At 51.9% G+C, this 15,954-nt stretch overlaps 1 protein-coding gene across 11 annotated transcripts in view; it reads left to right on the top strand.

The window, feature by feature from the left end:
• The first annotated feature begins 12,950 nt into the window (after positions 1–12,950).
• Positions 12,951–15,954, top strand: part of LOC105466084 (collagen alpha-1(XIII) chain) — an 89,026-nt gene continuing 86,022 nt past the window's right edge. For 4 of the 11 annotated variants that reach the window (XM_071069693.1, XM_011715007.3, XM_071069692.1 and 1 more), the window contains exon 1: positions 13,301–13,346. The gene's annotated coding sequence lies outside the window, so the exon portion shown is untranslated. Of the gene's footprint in view, positions 13,347–15,954 lie in introns of all 11 variants that reach the window. The other 7 variants (XM_011715000.3, XM_071069689.1, XM_071069688.1 and 4 more) reach the window with 6 other exon arrangements.

Here is a 15,954-nt window from a genome sequence, read left to right on the forward strand (position 1 = left end):
CGGTTTCCTCCTCCGTTAAGTGTGGACAATAGCACACCTTGTATAGTTACCTTATAGGGCTACTGTGAAGAGAAAATTATATGATGTGTAAGGAGCTTGGCGCTGGTTAGAGGTTAGCATGATGCCAAACCAAAATGGGTTATTAATATTAGGTTGATGCAAAAGTAATTGCGGGTTTTGCCATTCCTTTTAATAGCAACATAATAAATGTGACTTTAAAATCAGAAAGCTCGTCCTTCAGAGATACAGGCCTAGTTGTCAAAGCAAGACCTATGAAGCCTGCAGCCCCTCCTAGGCCTCTGAGGGGTGGTGTTCGGCATGAGTCTGACCTGAGCTGTGACCCTTCGCCAGCCCCTCCTCTCTGCTCCTCCGGCAGTCGCCTGGCAGGGCCCTGGCCAGCAGAGCCATGATGTGATGTTTGAGCTTCCCCAGTCAGGTCCTTGCACAGGAACACTGGCGAGATCCGGTGTCAGGAAGAAGTCCCGGGTCAGAGGTGTGATGCCCAGAGACTTGTCTTCCCTTCAGGGACCTGAGTGACACCTCAGTGGAAGAAAGCAGCCCTGACTTGGGACTCAAGGGCTGGGGCTGGCGGTCAAGGGTCTTGTAAAGGACCACTTGCCCCTCCCAGTCCAGTCACTGGTCACAAGGCCCAGAGCCACAGGCAGGGGAGCTGCCCAGAGGGCTGCAGCCAGAGGAGACTGGAGTTTGGGAATTCCAGACAGCACATTTCCTTTCTGCATCTCAGTCCCTCACTCAGAAAATGGGGCTGCTGACTCCTGCCCCAGCCTTTCAGGGCTGTTTTGTGACTCAAATGAGAAAAGGTACAACAAAGCCCGAGAAGGAAGAAGGACTGAATGTCAGCCACAGAGTGCCCCCAGGCAGGAGCTTGCTTGGGAGTGGAGACCAACATGGGGCCAGCCTCACCCCAGAACCAGCTGCACTCCCGGCTCTAAGCTGGATGGAAGGCAGAGTCAGGGGGCCTGCACCTCGTGGGCAACTTGGGGGCTGCAGTCTCACTCTGGGGTTCCTGGCCTCAGTCTGCAGGAAGCAGTAGGCGTGGTGACCAGCAGATGAGCCATGCTCCGGGGAAAAGCTGCCACAGTCCCCCAGGATGACGTGTCAGGGGACTCAGATGGGGCGATCTCCTGAGCTAGAAAAGAAGCCCCCAAGGTCAGGGACAATGGGTGACCTTTACAGCCTCCTGCACAGCAGCCATGCATAGCTGGTGTTGAGCAGGTGTTGAGAACGGGCAGGAGGGAGATACAGCTCCAGTGTGCCAGGACACAATCTTCTTTACCCCTTCATACTGCACTGAGCCATGCTTCCAAGCGCCTGCCTTCTGCTGAAGAATGAGAAAAATAATCCTGGGTAACTCAGCCACTTCCTGCTCAACCCTTAGCCTTTCAGGTTCTCATCAGCTGTCGAGACACCATTCCCCTCTCTCCCTTTTATTCACCCAGAATTACAGCTGGGTGGGGGAGGGGACCAGCTCAGGAGGGGCACGGGGGTGGCCTGGCGCCATCTTCTGTCTGGGTTGTCCTTCCTCTTTCCAGGGGCTGGGCATCAGCCTCCATCCTCCTGGGCAGAACCCTGCAGCCAGGTCCCCCATGCCCTCCTTGCCTGTGGCCTTCTGCGGCCATTTTCCTGAGCCCCAGGGCTGCTAGCCCCCATTCCAAGGGATGTGGGACTCTGGCATCAAGGGAGCTGCAGGGGTGGTAAGGGGACCTCCTGTCCCTCTGCCTGCTCAAACCATCTCTCACCAGAGCCATCTCCATGAGGCCTCCTGGCCCCAGGCAAGTACCCTCACCCGTTGCTAGCTAGGCTTGGGAACAGCTTCCCTGGAAACACAGGACTGCATCAGGAAGGAGAGGAGGCCGGAGGGACTTTAAGGTTCTGATGGGAGGAGAAAGGGAGAATGGATGCAGAGGAGGTAACCAAGAACGTCTGCTACCCAGGAACACCCTCCTGTGTCCACAGAGAGGAGTCGCCCCAGGTGTTGGGCATCTGAGCCTCCCCCGTCCTACCGGCCCTCAGGCACTTGCCAAACAGTGCAAGGAGCAAGGAAGTGAAGGGGGCACCTCCAGACTGAAAGCAGGGGTTAACCAAGGGAAGAGTGTCAAGAAGACCCTGGAGCCGGACCAGAAGACCATGGAGCCGGACCAAGTGCCCCACCAGGTTGCCAGGCGTGAAGTCCACTTCCATGGAGTTTACAGGAAGGTGGCCACTCAGGTTGCCCTCGGGTGGCTCCAGGGGTGGCAGTGGCACAGCTAGTAGTGTGGGGTCCTCTGAGGACCTCCTGGGGCCAGGGCATGAACTAAGCTGGAGGGGATCTTACTGGCTCCTGTCCCTTCCTTGCTCGTACCTTCTAGTCTCTCTGCCAACCTTAGCAGCTGAACAGGGATGGGAGAGAGGGCTGCAGTCAGTACTAGTCCCCACGCCTGGTATGAGATGTGTCTGGGGAGTCCAGGACACCCAGCCTCTCCACCTCTGTCTCTGCCACTCCCCAAGGCTAGACCCAGTCCTGCCTGATTAGTTAGAAAAGGGTCCTCCTGCTTCACCTACTTGCTTCCCGAGTCTCACCTCCAGATGGCTCTAGTTTCCAGGATGACTAATAGGTTCCATATCATGTGCCAATTTCTGCTGATTGATAGTGGCTGTGTTGCAAAGAATTGTGAAACCTTGTCTAGGCTCATTAAGGAGCTGTGATTGATTATCAATGTCAGCCATGAGTGCCGGAAGAGAGACTGTAGGTGTGTGTGACTTAAACTGCTGCCTACTTCTCCCAGAACCTGTTACACCCCATCAACCTGGGCTGGAAAGGTCTGGGGGTGTCTTGTGGCTGAGAGACGTCATTATAGGACAGATGTGAGCTGTGGCGTGCTGGCAAACATTTAATAAGTGGCTCTCGGGGTAAGGTGGGGCTGCTGTGTAGCTTTTGCCAATTTCTGTGATGTGAATACTCCCACCACGGCCAATTTCCAGCGCCAGTGTGAAGTCACTGGGCGCCAAGTTAGGAAGAGATGTGCACAGTTGGCTTTTGCAAGACTGCACAAACTGGCTCTGTCTGAATAGTCAGACATTTTTCCTAAGAAATGTAAAGCTTCTCAAAGCTTTGCTAATGGTGGGCTGTTCTGGGAAAAGCACTAGACCAGGATTCAGGATCATTTACCAGCCATGAATAATAGGCAAGTTACATCCTTCTCAGAGCCTCAGTTTTCTCATCTATAAAATGGGAGTTGGGTTGTGGTGAACTGTGATATAATGAAGTGCTTTATCAGTCACAAAGCATGATTTGTCAGCCATGCTCCCGGAACATCAAATAAATTCAGATGGTCTACCCCAGAAATCTGCCTCAGGCCTCCCTAGAAAGTCAGGGTTTGGGCTGTGGGGCTGTACGAGACAGGGCTTGGGTGTTCTCTTTGAGGTTAACCCCAGAAGACAGAGGCTGCCTTAAAGGTCACCAGTGTCCCTTCACAGGCCATCATGCCTGCCCCTGACAAATTGCTTTTCATGGTTTTTAAAGCTACTTGTGTTTCCCTTCTTCACTGCTCTTTGAGGCAGAGGCTGTTCCTTTTATTTCTCCATGTGCCTCCTGCAAGCTTCGGGGGCCCATGGTCCTGGGAGGCAGGCAGACCTGGGGCCAAGAACCAGCCCAGTAGTGCATGTGTTCTGCAGCCTGAACACACCATAAACCCTCTGGGCCTCAGCTTTTCCATCTGCAGAGTGGGAACAATAACCATCGATACGTCACTGGGTTGTTGGGCAGACCGAGTGAAATAAGCGTGTTAGCATAGTGTCCGGCACAGAGTACGTGTTCAATAGATGAATAACAGACAAATTACTATTTGTCCTGATGAGGTCTTGGGTGGAGGTGGAACAGGCCAAACTGTAGAAGAATGGGAGCTGAAGAGTTGGCAAACCACAGGTCGGTGAGGGCTGGGCCATGGGTGAGGGTGTGCATTGTGGGGCCTGAGGCACAGGGAGAGCCCCGAGGCAGGTCTGGTGCCATTAGTCCAGCGTGGGTTTCTCATCCTCAGCACTCTTCACATGTGGGCCTAGATGAGTCTTTGTGGCAGGAGGCTCTGTGCGCTGTGTTTTTAGCAGCATCCCTGGCCAGTACCCACTACAGACCAGTAGAAGCTTCCCAGTTGTGAAATCAAAATGTCTCCAGACATTGTCAACTATCCCCTGGGGAGCCAAATCCCCCCGAGCTGAGAACCCCTGCTCCAGCAGGCAGAGTGTAACCAATATCATTAGTCACCCAAGGTCTGAGGGGAGCCCATGATGCAGAGCACCTGTCCTGGCAGAGATGGGTGGGTCGGGCATGTCGCAGAGCTGGTGGCAGGTGGTCAGCTGCAGGCACCAGGAGGCATAGGTGGGGGCTAGGACCCCAGCTTCTGGGAGCCCAGCAGTCAAGCAGGGTCAGAAGATGGCTCAGATGGCTCAGAGGGCACCCTGTCACTCTTGATGTCGCATGTCCAGGACCAGGACTGGATCCAGAGACTGGATGGGACCAAGTCCAGGGTCGAGGGGGAGGGGACTTACCTGCCCACTTTAGAAGGGGCTGAGGGCCCAGCTGCCCCTTCCACCCGTGAGAACTTCATGACCTCCAACCAGGAGAACACAGGCTTTGCAGCAAGAGAGACCAGGTTCAAATCCAGGCCCTACTATATGGAAGTAAAAGCTAAACAATAAAATTAGGCCAGGCATGGTGACTCATGCGTATAATCCCAGCACTCTGGTAGCCCGAGGCAGGCAGATAGCTTGAGCTCAGGAGTTTGAGACCAGCCTGGGCAACATAGTGAAACTCCGTCCTTACGAAAAATACAGAAATTAGCCAGTGCTCTGTTAGAGCTAGTAGACAGAGCCTACTGGCTCCTAACAGAGCCAGTAGCTCTGTTAGGAAAACCCCTCGAATTGTGCCTGGCACCTGATAAGGACCATAGAGGACTATGCAGTGACAATGGTGGTGGCAGTGGTGGTGATGTAAAAACCCTCAAAATCTTCAGTAGAATTTATATCTCCCAGGGGTAGACCCAGCAAACTGCTCCTCCTGCCATCTGGCTGAGTGTCGAGTCTTGTCCCAGCTACCTGGCTGCATCTGGTGACAGCTATGCAGCTGAGACTGCTAACAACAGGCAGGGCTGCCCTCAGTGAAGAAGGTGTGTGGTCTCAGCTACTCAGGAGGCTGAGGTGGGAAGATTGCCTGAGCCCAGGGAGGTTGAGGCTGCAGTGAGCCGTGACTGCACCACTGTACTCCAGCCTGGGCAATGGAGTGAGATCCTATCTCAAAAAATAATAATAATTAAATTTTTAAAACTTTAAGAATCAGATGCCATCATCTAAGAGCAAGGTGACCACCTTAGGCAGGTTGCGTAACCTCTAAGCCTCAGGTTCCAAGTCTATGGAAGGGGTGACAATGCCAACCTCACAAGGTTGTCGTAAAGACCAAGTGCGGGGTTATAGTTCCCGTACTTAGCACCGTGTCTATGTCTGCCGCATAATGAGCACTCAGGACATGTTGATTGAATGAATGAAGGAATGAAAACGTGAATCTTCCTACAGCAAACCTTTCTCACTTAAACCCTCATGTTTGTTTTAGTTCTCATCTCTGGAATTTCTCCAGCTTTCTAACATAGGAAACTGTTGACTTCTCAGCAGGAGGAAATGAGTTATTCATCTCTGTATCATCAGAGCTTTGCATCAGGCCTGGTAGATAATAAGTGCTTAAAAAATGAAGTTTTCCTTCCTCAGAGGACAATGAGTATACTTTATTCATGTTTAGAGAGCCATAGCCCAGCACAGTGACTCACACACAGTAGGCATTGTTAAGTGTTTGTTGAATGAACGAACATACAAAAAGTGGCTGGAAAAAAAGGCACGACCCAGAATGCTACCCCAGAATTCTTCATGGGGGTCCATCCCTGTGTGTCCATTTTGGGGGAGCATGGCCGGCTTGCTCAGAGGAGGTGGGTCAAACCCCGGGGGAGAACGGTAGTGGCCTTAGCAGGAAGCTGAAGCAATGGGTGACAGACATTAGCAGGGAGGTCTCAGGCAGAATGTCTCCACCTTGGATGGCTGCTGTGATCCTCCCCTGACAGCCCTACTTGCGGGCTGCTCAGCCCACCTGAGGGGGCAGGGACAATCTTCATAGTTCTCCCTGCTGCAAGAAACAGGTGTCCTCCTGACGAAGCAGCAGGTGCATGGGCGGAGTCCGGGTGTCTTCCTCCTCTCTCAAGATGTGGTAGTGTGGGCTGTAGCTCAGCAGGATCAGCATGAGATATGGTGTGCTCTGTTAGGAAGACCCCAGGATGGGGAGTCAGGAGATTGAACATCCCACCGCCATTACCCGCCCACAACGTGGCCCTGGATGGTCACGAATCTCCCTGGGCCTCTCTTCCTCCATCTGTACTGTGGGGACTTGGTAATGCCTTGGAGTGACTCCATCCTTTGGTGCCCAGCCAGGGTAATGGGAACAGCCAAGTGGCCCACATGGGAGAGCAACTAGTGACATCCAGGCACTGCTATATTTTGCAAAGCCATCAGCTCCCCAGCATCTTAGAGCTGCCAGGCATTGAACACAGCATCAGGGGAAGCATCTGCTTGGAAACCCGGGGCTGTCCCAGTGCAGGCCTGTTTGATGAAAGTTGGCAGGGGCAGGATGGCAGTTGGGTTTTCCAAGGCACCTGAAGATTTTCCAGGGGGACACATGAAGACCATCCTTAACAGGGGAAAAAATGGTTTGTGAGAGAGAAAGCCTTATGTTATAGCACCCGTATATCTCTTCCCCTTCCTATGGCACAGCATTAGCTCACAAAGAGGATTTTCCTGTTTCTGAAGTTCCTGTAAGGGACAGGTATGGGGAGTGGCAGCCTGGCTGAGCTTGGCAGAGCCAGATTCCCTTCCATAGGACAAAGGTGCCTGTGAAAGACAGAAGAGAGGGTTGAGTCTAGAGAAGGGGACTGGAGGCTGACCATGACAGGCATCCCAGGGGGAGGCCTGGAGAGGACTTGGTCTGCAGGCAATAGGGGTGTCGGGGGTAGGTTGCTTTCTGAGTGAGAGACAGAGAGAGAGGCACTGTAGAGAAGGGTCCAGAGCTCTACCATTTACTAGCTGCATGGGCCTGGGGAGTCACTCAACCTTCCCGTGCCTCAGTTTCTTCATCTGTAAGGTGGGAACGATAGAACCTACTGCATAATGGAAAATCCCTCAAATTGTGCCTGGCACCTGATAAAGACCATAGAGGACTATGCAGTGACAATGGTGGTGGCAGTGTGGTGATGTAAAAACCCTCAAAATCTTCAGTAGAATTTACATCTCCCAGGGGTAGACCCAGCAAACTGCTCCTCCTGCCATCCGGCTGAGTGTCGAGTCTTGTCCCAGCTACCTGGTTGCATCTGGTGACAGCTATGCTGCTGAGACTGCTAACAACAGGCAGGGCTGCCCTCAGAGCTCCAGCCTGTGTCACTGGGGGCCTCACCAGAGCCTGCCACAGTGGGAGCCAGGGCCCCATCAGGCCTGGCAGGCGCAAGGCATCTGCCCTCCATGTGGCTGAAGCATCCCAAAATTGCCACAGGCTGAATTTTGTCACCAGCCTGCTTCTCATGCAGAGGACATCTCCCCCAGCCAGGAGGAACAGATTTCCCAGCTGGGCTGGTCCCTCTGGCTGGCTGGGCTCAGGGGATATTTTCAGATTCTGGGTGACATTCCTCTGCCACTCAGCCTAATGGCTCCCAGATGCTCCCCCTGCCCCGTGCTCCCTCCCGCTTGTTCTGGGCCGTGCATGCAAGGCCCAGGCCTGGGGCTTGCTCACCCAGGCTCTACACCTCTTGACTTTTTCTGTTGCTTTTAATCTAAAACATTTTGTCCCGCTTAACATGATGGCTTGACAGAGGCCAGCATGAAAGAGGCTGTTTCTTCCTGGATGGTGACCAGGGCAGAGAAGCGGACAGATGAAGGAGGAAAGAAGGAAGCCGGCTCTGGGAACAGGAGGAGCACGGGGAAACATAGGAGCCTTTATTGGCTGAGCATAAAAGAAGCAACAGGAGTCGCAGCTGAGTTAACGTGGCCAGGGCACTAGGGGCCGGGCAGACGCACCGGGCCCAGCTGGGAATTGCCGGGAGGGCGGGGTTTCGTGGCTCATGTTCGCAGAAGTGCCTTTCCTTCCCTATCCTTCGGGGCTGCTTTTCTAAACCTTCCCTCCCACTCCCCAACCCTACTCCTTTTTTCTCCCTCTCGGAACACTTGAATTTGTCATTCTTGGCTGTTGCTAGTAATGAGATAGGGCTGCTGCTGCGGCCGTGGGAGGGAGGTGGGGAGTGGACACCAGAAAGAGAAAGGAACAGAGAGGCATGGAGGAGGTGGGGCTGGAGCCTGAGAGGGGACTTTGAGAAACAGGCTGTGGGTGGCAGACCCTGGAGGGGTGAAGTGCCTAACTCACTGTTAAACAGAAACCAGGATGGGCCGATGGGCCGATGGGCCTCAGGCAGGGTGCACAGTGGCCATCCATGCCCACCCCTGCCTGCCTGCTGGCCCTCCCTGCCATGGCCCAGTGAGGACACCGGCATGCTAACAATCCTCATCTCTGCAGGATCTGTTATTTCCACCTTTCTCAGTGTGCCCACTGTCCCGTGTTCTGCAAAGCAGCCTTGTACACAAGTTCAGGCAGGTCACAAAAAGCCCATTTTGTGGGGTGGGAAGCTGAGGCAGAAGGGCCACCAGCAGGTCGCCAGCAGGGCTGAGCCTGGGGCCCAGATCTCTGGATTTCTCATCCAGTTATGAAAATATGGAGATGAAATAAAGGGGGAAGAGATTATATTGGTGAAAATGGGCCAGGAAAAGACAAACTTCGAAGACCAGATGGAAACCCCTCCGCTGAGGAATCCTTGGACGCTGCTCCCAAGGCAGCCTCCCCACCGCCCCTGCAGCAATGACACTGACCCAGGCATTTTCTCTCTCTCTTTCAGGACCTCCTGTAAGTACTCAAGCCGAGGGTCTCATGCATCTGAAAGGCCTGTGTCACTTGCTGGTAATGGGGTTCTGGGTGGGGACACTGCAAGCTGGGCCCCTGCTGTCTTGGGGAGGGCCTATGCGGGCTCCCGAGGGGTCCCTCCAGAAGGCTTCTTATAAGGGGGAGGCTACCATTTTGCTTTTCACCCACCTCTGCACCCCTCCAGGGCAAGACAATGGCTGCCCCCAGGGCAAAACAGGCCCCAAGTTTCAATCGAAAAGAATGGCTTTCCCTCTAATCAGCTCAGTTCTTTTGTCCCCCAAAGAAGCTATTGGAGTCAAAAAAAAAAAAAGCACCAGGCATTAGAAAGAAGAATAGAGATCATCTCTCCTCAGTTCTCCTTGAAAAGTCTCAGAAAACAGGCCATCGAGCTGGCTCCAAGCGTGGTCTGCTCCAGAGGACTCATGTCCACACCCCTGAGTGGGCAGCTCTATTCTGGCCAAGTCACTTTGGGCAGGTGGTGGTGGTGGTGGTGGCAGTGGTTATGTGAGGGAGAGCGGTGTCAGCCGGTTAGACTGGGAGACAGTACATAAGTTATAGGCAGCACGCCGCACTCCTTCCTGGCCTTGCTAGGAAGCCCAGGGTGGGGCGCGGGGTGGAGCCACTTCCAGAGAACCTGAGAAGAGCCCAAGGAGACTGCCTCCCTGAAGTAATGGATCCAGAGAACAGGAGCACCAGTCTTTGATATCCCAACAAAAGACCAGAGGGCGAGCTGGAGATAGGAGTTGAAAGGGCCCAGCCCTCACATCAGATCTTTCTCAAGGTTGCTGAAATCAACCCTATCATCACCCCTTCCTTGGAGAAGTCATTTCCATAGTTGTTTTCCTCTTAATGTGTACCTGTGGGAGCTGCCTGCTTAATTTTTAGTAAAGGCCATTACTGAAGACTCCATTTGTGCCCTGAAAGGCCCTTGCACCCATGCTGAGGATCCCATGCCCCCTGACACATCACAGTGAGGCAGGATCTGTCATGTCATTGCTTGAAAGGAAGGATAATTTATTAAGGCGTGTTTGGTGTGTCAGATCTTAATTCCCTTCATCCATCTTCCAAAATAAACTCTGCCATAGAGAGCTTTCACCTGTTGGAAATGTGCTGCTTTTCCCTGTCTTATTCCGAGGAAGCCACAAGAGCCTTCAACTGCTCCCACCCTGCCTTGGGGCCTCCTGCACACACCTCACCCCCAGGGCTGGGATGCCAGGACAGCTCTGAGTCCCTGCCTGACTTGAGGGTCCTTCCCTCAATAGTAATTTTGCATTCTGAGAGCTGGTGCTGGCCCAACCCAGGGACTGTTCCCAGACCCCTTTGGGTCTGTGCTGAAGGAGCCCATGAGGTGGAAGGGGTGAGTCTCCACTCAGTCTCTGTCCACAGAGTGAAGGAGAAAGGCCCAGGTAGCTTTCCCCACATTCTGAGCCCAGCGCAGAAGAGGAGCCCTGAACCTTTGCCCAGTGCTGGCTGAAACCACAAGGCAAGAGGAGGAGGAAATGGGAAGCTGACCAGGGCAGGAATCATCTCCTCAGCCCTGTTATCTCTGCTTCCTGCAAAAGAAGAATGCTGGTGGCCAGAGAGAAGGGCTCTGAGATGCCTGTCTGCTGCCCTCTGGGTGTATCCTGGGGGCTGGCTCTGTCCTCCAACAGGAAGACCCAGGTTCCTGTGGGCACAAGGTCAGCCAGTGCCTGAGAACACAACCATGCAGAATGGATTAAAGCTGCAGCAGGAACCATTTAGGAGGAAGCAAATTTGCAGCCACCACTGCCCCACCCATCATGCCCTTGGCAGACATTGCTAATCAATTAGGAGGCTTTTTTAACATAACCCATTAGTCTGTTACTCCCAATCCATTGGTGTCAGTGCTCGAGCTGACATCTATTGGCCATCCCTGGATTCGATTTAAGGGAGAATTTCTTAATACTGGGAACTGTGAGACTGAAAACAGATGACCAAGGGAAGTAGGGATGTATCTTTCTCTGAAGGAATACAGCGAAATATTTGCCAGCAGCTGCCAGGCCTTGCTGAATATGATCCTTGCTGAAATAGTAGCTAACACTTACTGTGTGTTAGACACTGTTATGTTTTTATGGAGGCAGTGTAACATAGTGATTATGAGCAAGGGCTCTGGGGCCGGACCAACTGCAGTCAAATCCTGGCACTGCCACTTTTTGCTTTGTGACCTTAGCAAGTTACTTAACCTCTCTCTGCCTCAGTCCCCTCATCTGTAAAATTAGAACAGTAATGATATCTGCTTCATATGGGTGTTGTAAGGAATATGTATGTGTGTACTATATATCTATATATATATATATACACATACACACACACACACACACACATATATATATATATATTTTTTTTTTTTTTTTTTTACTTAGGACATATTAATTCATTTAATCCTAAAAGCATAAGGCTTCCCTCAATGATGCCCAAAGATTTTTTGCAAACCTTTAATTTTTTTTTTTTTTTTTTTAGAGGCAGGGTCTCACTCTCACCCAGGTTGGGGTGCAGTGGTGTGATCATAGCTCACTGAAGCTTCAATCTCATGGGCTCAAGTGACCCTCCTGCCTCATCCTCCCAAGTAGCTAGGTCTACAGGCGTGTGCCCCCACACCTGGCTAATTTTTTTAATTTTGTTTTTAGAGACAGGGTTTTGCTATGTTGCCCAGGCTGGTCATGAACTCCTGACCTCAAGCCATCCTCCTGCCTCAGCCTCCCAAGTGGCTGGGTAAACCTTACATTTTAAGGAAGAAATTATGATTTTGTGAATTTTTGTTAATGAGTTTATTATTTTATTTATTTCTACCCCATCCCATTCCAAGAAACATTTTAGGAGGATTTACAAGCTATCTAAGGAAACAGGAGGTAAGGGGTGGAGAACAGAGGCAGGAAAGCAAGGGGAATCCAGAGCCATGGTACCGCAGCATCCTGTGCAGATGAGCCACACACTCGGCTCTGAGCTTCTCGGTGGTCAGAGCAAAGAGGAAAGCAGAGCTTTGGCAAGGGTCGGAGTGCAGTAAGGTAGGAGCGCGCCTGATGCTTGGGCAAGGCACAGCTTTTCCTGAGAATGGGGCCTGAAATCAGTTTCCCTCATGTGTCCTCGTAAGGGTGGCACGATATGGATGGTGTCGGTTGTAAGGACACAGCAAGCAAATTGCCCCTTCTGTTCCTATTCAGAGTAAACCCACTGCATGAGGTTGGGACCCTCCTCACCTGGGCCCCTTCCCTTCCCTGGGATGGGAGGTCACTGCCCCACTTCTCAGCCCACTCTGTGACATTAGGGGACAGGCAGTTTAGAAGCACGAGGAAGAGGGCATTGGTTCAGCACTAAAGCTCTGGTTTAAGGGACGCAGTGCCTGGTCTGTCCTTGTGGGGGCCTGGAAAAGCAGGGCTGTTGCCAGGTTCCTGGTATCCGCAGGCAGATTCATTCATTCGTAAATGTGTCTTAAGGACTACTGTGAGCTCCACATTGCTGAGGCACTGGGGACACATTCATGAATGAAACAGGAAAGTCCCTACCTCAGGAGCTCACATTTTAGTGCTATGGGGCAAAACCAGCAACATGACGGGATGGCGACAAGTCCTGTCCCCATGAAGTCTGTAGCCCCACGTTCCCCAAGGACCCCCCTCCCCCGTGACTGGCGGGCGTCACTGCACCACCACGGAGCGGATGTCCTCAGGAACAGAGGTTAGAAGGGGTGACTTACTCCTGGTGCTGCCTGAACTTTTCTCAGCAGCCCTACAGGGACTTGTCTCCCAGGGAACACCCCAAGACCCACTCCTGGTTCTGCCTTCAGTTTATGGGAAGAGCAGGACGTCTGGAAAGAGAGGAACTGTATGTGACAGCAGGGTCTCTGGAGGGAGAAACCAAGGCCAGCCCCATGGCCGTCTCTGGCCTGTCCTCTTCTCTTCTACTAATCATGGTAATAGCTGCATTTATTTAGGACTTGCTATATGCCAGCCGCTGTGCTCAGTGCTTTACATACATTCTCTCGTTTGATCCTAACAGATAGGTAATGATTATTCTTCCATTTTCAAGATGAGAACATTGAGGCACAGGGAGACCAAGGCACTTGCTGAAGGGTACCCAAGTAGTAAGTGGCAGAGCCAAGAGGTGAACACAGGTGGGCTGTCTTCAGGGCCAGAACTGGAAGGAAGCTTCATGAGCCTTAGTGATCAAGCCTCCCCCTTCATTTTGTTCATAAAATAACAAAGGCCCACCCAAGTGGCTTGCCAGGGTCACACAGCTGGTTGGGACAGTGCTCAACAGTTAGGTGTTACAATACCCTGCCTGACCTATGGAAACTTCACTCTTCATTTAGGGTCCCACTGGAAGACCTGGACTCCCAGTAAGTAACTTTTGTTTCTTCTTTCCTTTGCATCTCTTTTACATGCTGTTTCTCAGGCTGAAGACTGGCTAGGCTGGGTGGCTGGTTTTTCTCCACGTGTATCTGGGTACAGGCCACTCTCCAGAATCCCCGATCTATAGCTTAGGGTGAAGTCACCTCAGCTCCCTCCTCCTTTGAGATCTAGAGAGGACCCTGCTGGGGCATCTTTAGCTGCAGCCCTTGGTGCCCCTTTGCCCGAGGCAGACAAATTACAGCATGCAGATCCTTCCAAAACTGTGGCTGACTTCCAGACTGATGACCCTACCATGGTCAGCTGCAGGGATGGGCAGCCCACTGGCACACTGACCATCCCCCTGCATACCAGCTGACATTCAAACCACTGTTTTCCTATGCCTGCTGGTGAGAGAGCAGACTCAGAAACTTTGTTTTTCCCCAATTACCATGTCCCAATTCTAGAGAGTTACTGTGCCAAATAACCACGGGGACTTTGGGACAAAAAAGATAGCCATCTCTTATTGAAACCATTAGAGGAGCCAGGTACTGCATTGATCACCTTTCACACATTCGGCTTGTTCAACACCTCAGTGAAATGGGGATGATTATAAACCTGTTTTATACATGAGAGTCAGGAAGGTAAAATAGTTTGTCCATCTGTCCAAGCTTCAGGTGGGGACCTGTTAGAGGCCCATATCATCACACACCATTCCGGACTGCTGTTGCTTGTGGTCTGTGCTCCACCTTCAAAACCCATCTTTAAAGTATTATAAGACATTGCTCTGTGGAGTCTAGCCCAGGGCATGGATGAATGGAATACTGGGTCTGTGTTCCATGGACCCTCAGATGGGGAGTGACCCAGGCAAGATGCTGCAACCTGTCAGGGGGCCGGAATCAGGTATGGAGAGCACCCTGGCCTGGGGCTGGCACCAGTCTGCCCTGTCTCCCCGTACCAAAGGTCACATCTATGAGATTCCAGACCCTTATGTGCCTCCCTCTTACCTAATGACTCCCCTTTTAGACATGGATTATACTGTAACCTTTGGACTAATCCAACAGCTTCTAAAATTCATGCCTAGCAGTGGCTTTCTTAATGAAATGCATGTGGGGGAATGTTCAGACTTGCAAATGGAAACTCTCCCAGTAAGAGCCCCAGCGCAAAGGAAGACGAGTGGATCGGTCCCATGAAATCCAAGGAGGGGAAACATCAGATGACCGAGGGGAATGTGGGCAGACTTTGTTTTTTTCTTACAACATCCACCTTTAAAAAGCATTTAGGGGGCAATTGACAGAGCAGGGGCTGCTGCACATAGTTTCCAGTCCCTGGCCATTCCACACCCATCCCTAACCCAAGCATTTTATGGCCAGGACTGCAAAGAGCATTAGTTTTAAAAAAGAAATGAAAAAGAAACCAAAACAAACATCCTGAAATATCATTCAAAAGCCCAAGAGTGAGTGGACCATGGGGCTGCCACAGCCGACGACCAGCCCTGGCCTGGGGTCCTTCGCAGGCAGAGCCAATTTTGGATCCACAGGTCATGGTCCTGTTGATGCTTCCATGTGAAGAGACCTAGGAGTAACCCTCAAAGAGACTATGGATGTGAGCCCCTGGTGTACAAAGCAAAAGGTGTGGAGTACAAACATGCTGATGAAATTCACCTGCCTGCGGCTGTGGTAGGCTTTACATGAGCAGATGCCATTTACTCAACACCAAAGGCCAGGCACTGGCCACATGCTTCTCAGAGACAGCATCATGTGCCATCCTCCCAGCAACCTCATGAGAAAGAAGCTCTTATCACCCCCACTCCACAGAACTGATGCTCAGGGAGGTTAAAGGAAGAGTCAGTGCTTCTAATCTGCACTGCTACCCTGCCATTCTTTAGCAAAAGTGGAACATTTTACTCAAAGCCACCATTGTTCTTGACCTTATGCGTTAATTTTAAGAGCCTAACTTCAGAAATAGTTACTTCTTTCAGGTGTGCCCCACATACATTGTGGATGCGCATTGTTCCTCGAGGCATTGTGCCTCAGTGGGGTTAGCAGATGCAGAGTCACCCCAGAAAAGCCCCTGCAGTCCCCTCCTGTCCAGCAGGCTGGAAAACCACCTGAGTCTCCGCACCCTATTGCTTTCCATCCGTCCAGGCTCCTAGCAAACTTTAGGCCCCACCCCAGGTTTTATGATGTCTGCATGCATATGATGGCAAAAAAATATTTTCTACCAAAAGGGGGAGGAACAAAACTTAATAAGCAGATTTCCAGAGTGAGAAGATGTAACCCCTGGCTACAAAACAAAGCATTTCCCTTGGAGCATCTGCAACTCGTGATTCGGCTGAATCCACATGGCTCATGGTCCTTCCTGTCAGTACTGGAGGTGGCCGAGAGGAGGGAGGAGTGGAGAAAGACTCCAGAGGTTGCTTTCTCAAACCAGGGGCTAGGGTGGAGCACTGCTCTCCAGCCCTGGCAGAGACAGACCGAGGAAAGTGATTCACCCATCTGTCACATGGGAGCTGCCTGTCACCCTGCTCTGTGCCTTGAAGTTGTGCATGATAAAGATGAGGCACATCCTGGCCATTGCTGGAATCGATGCAACAGTGAAATCTAAGGGAGTAAAGGC

The sequence above is a fragment of the Macaca nemestrina genome, chromosome 9 (genome assembly GCF_043159975.1).
Source record: "Macaca nemestrina isolate mMacNem1 chromosome 9, mMacNem.hap1, whole genome shotgun sequence".
Classification (NCBI taxonomy): domain Eukaryota; kingdom Metazoa; phylum Chordata; class Mammalia; order Primates; family Cercopithecidae; genus Macaca; species Macaca nemestrina.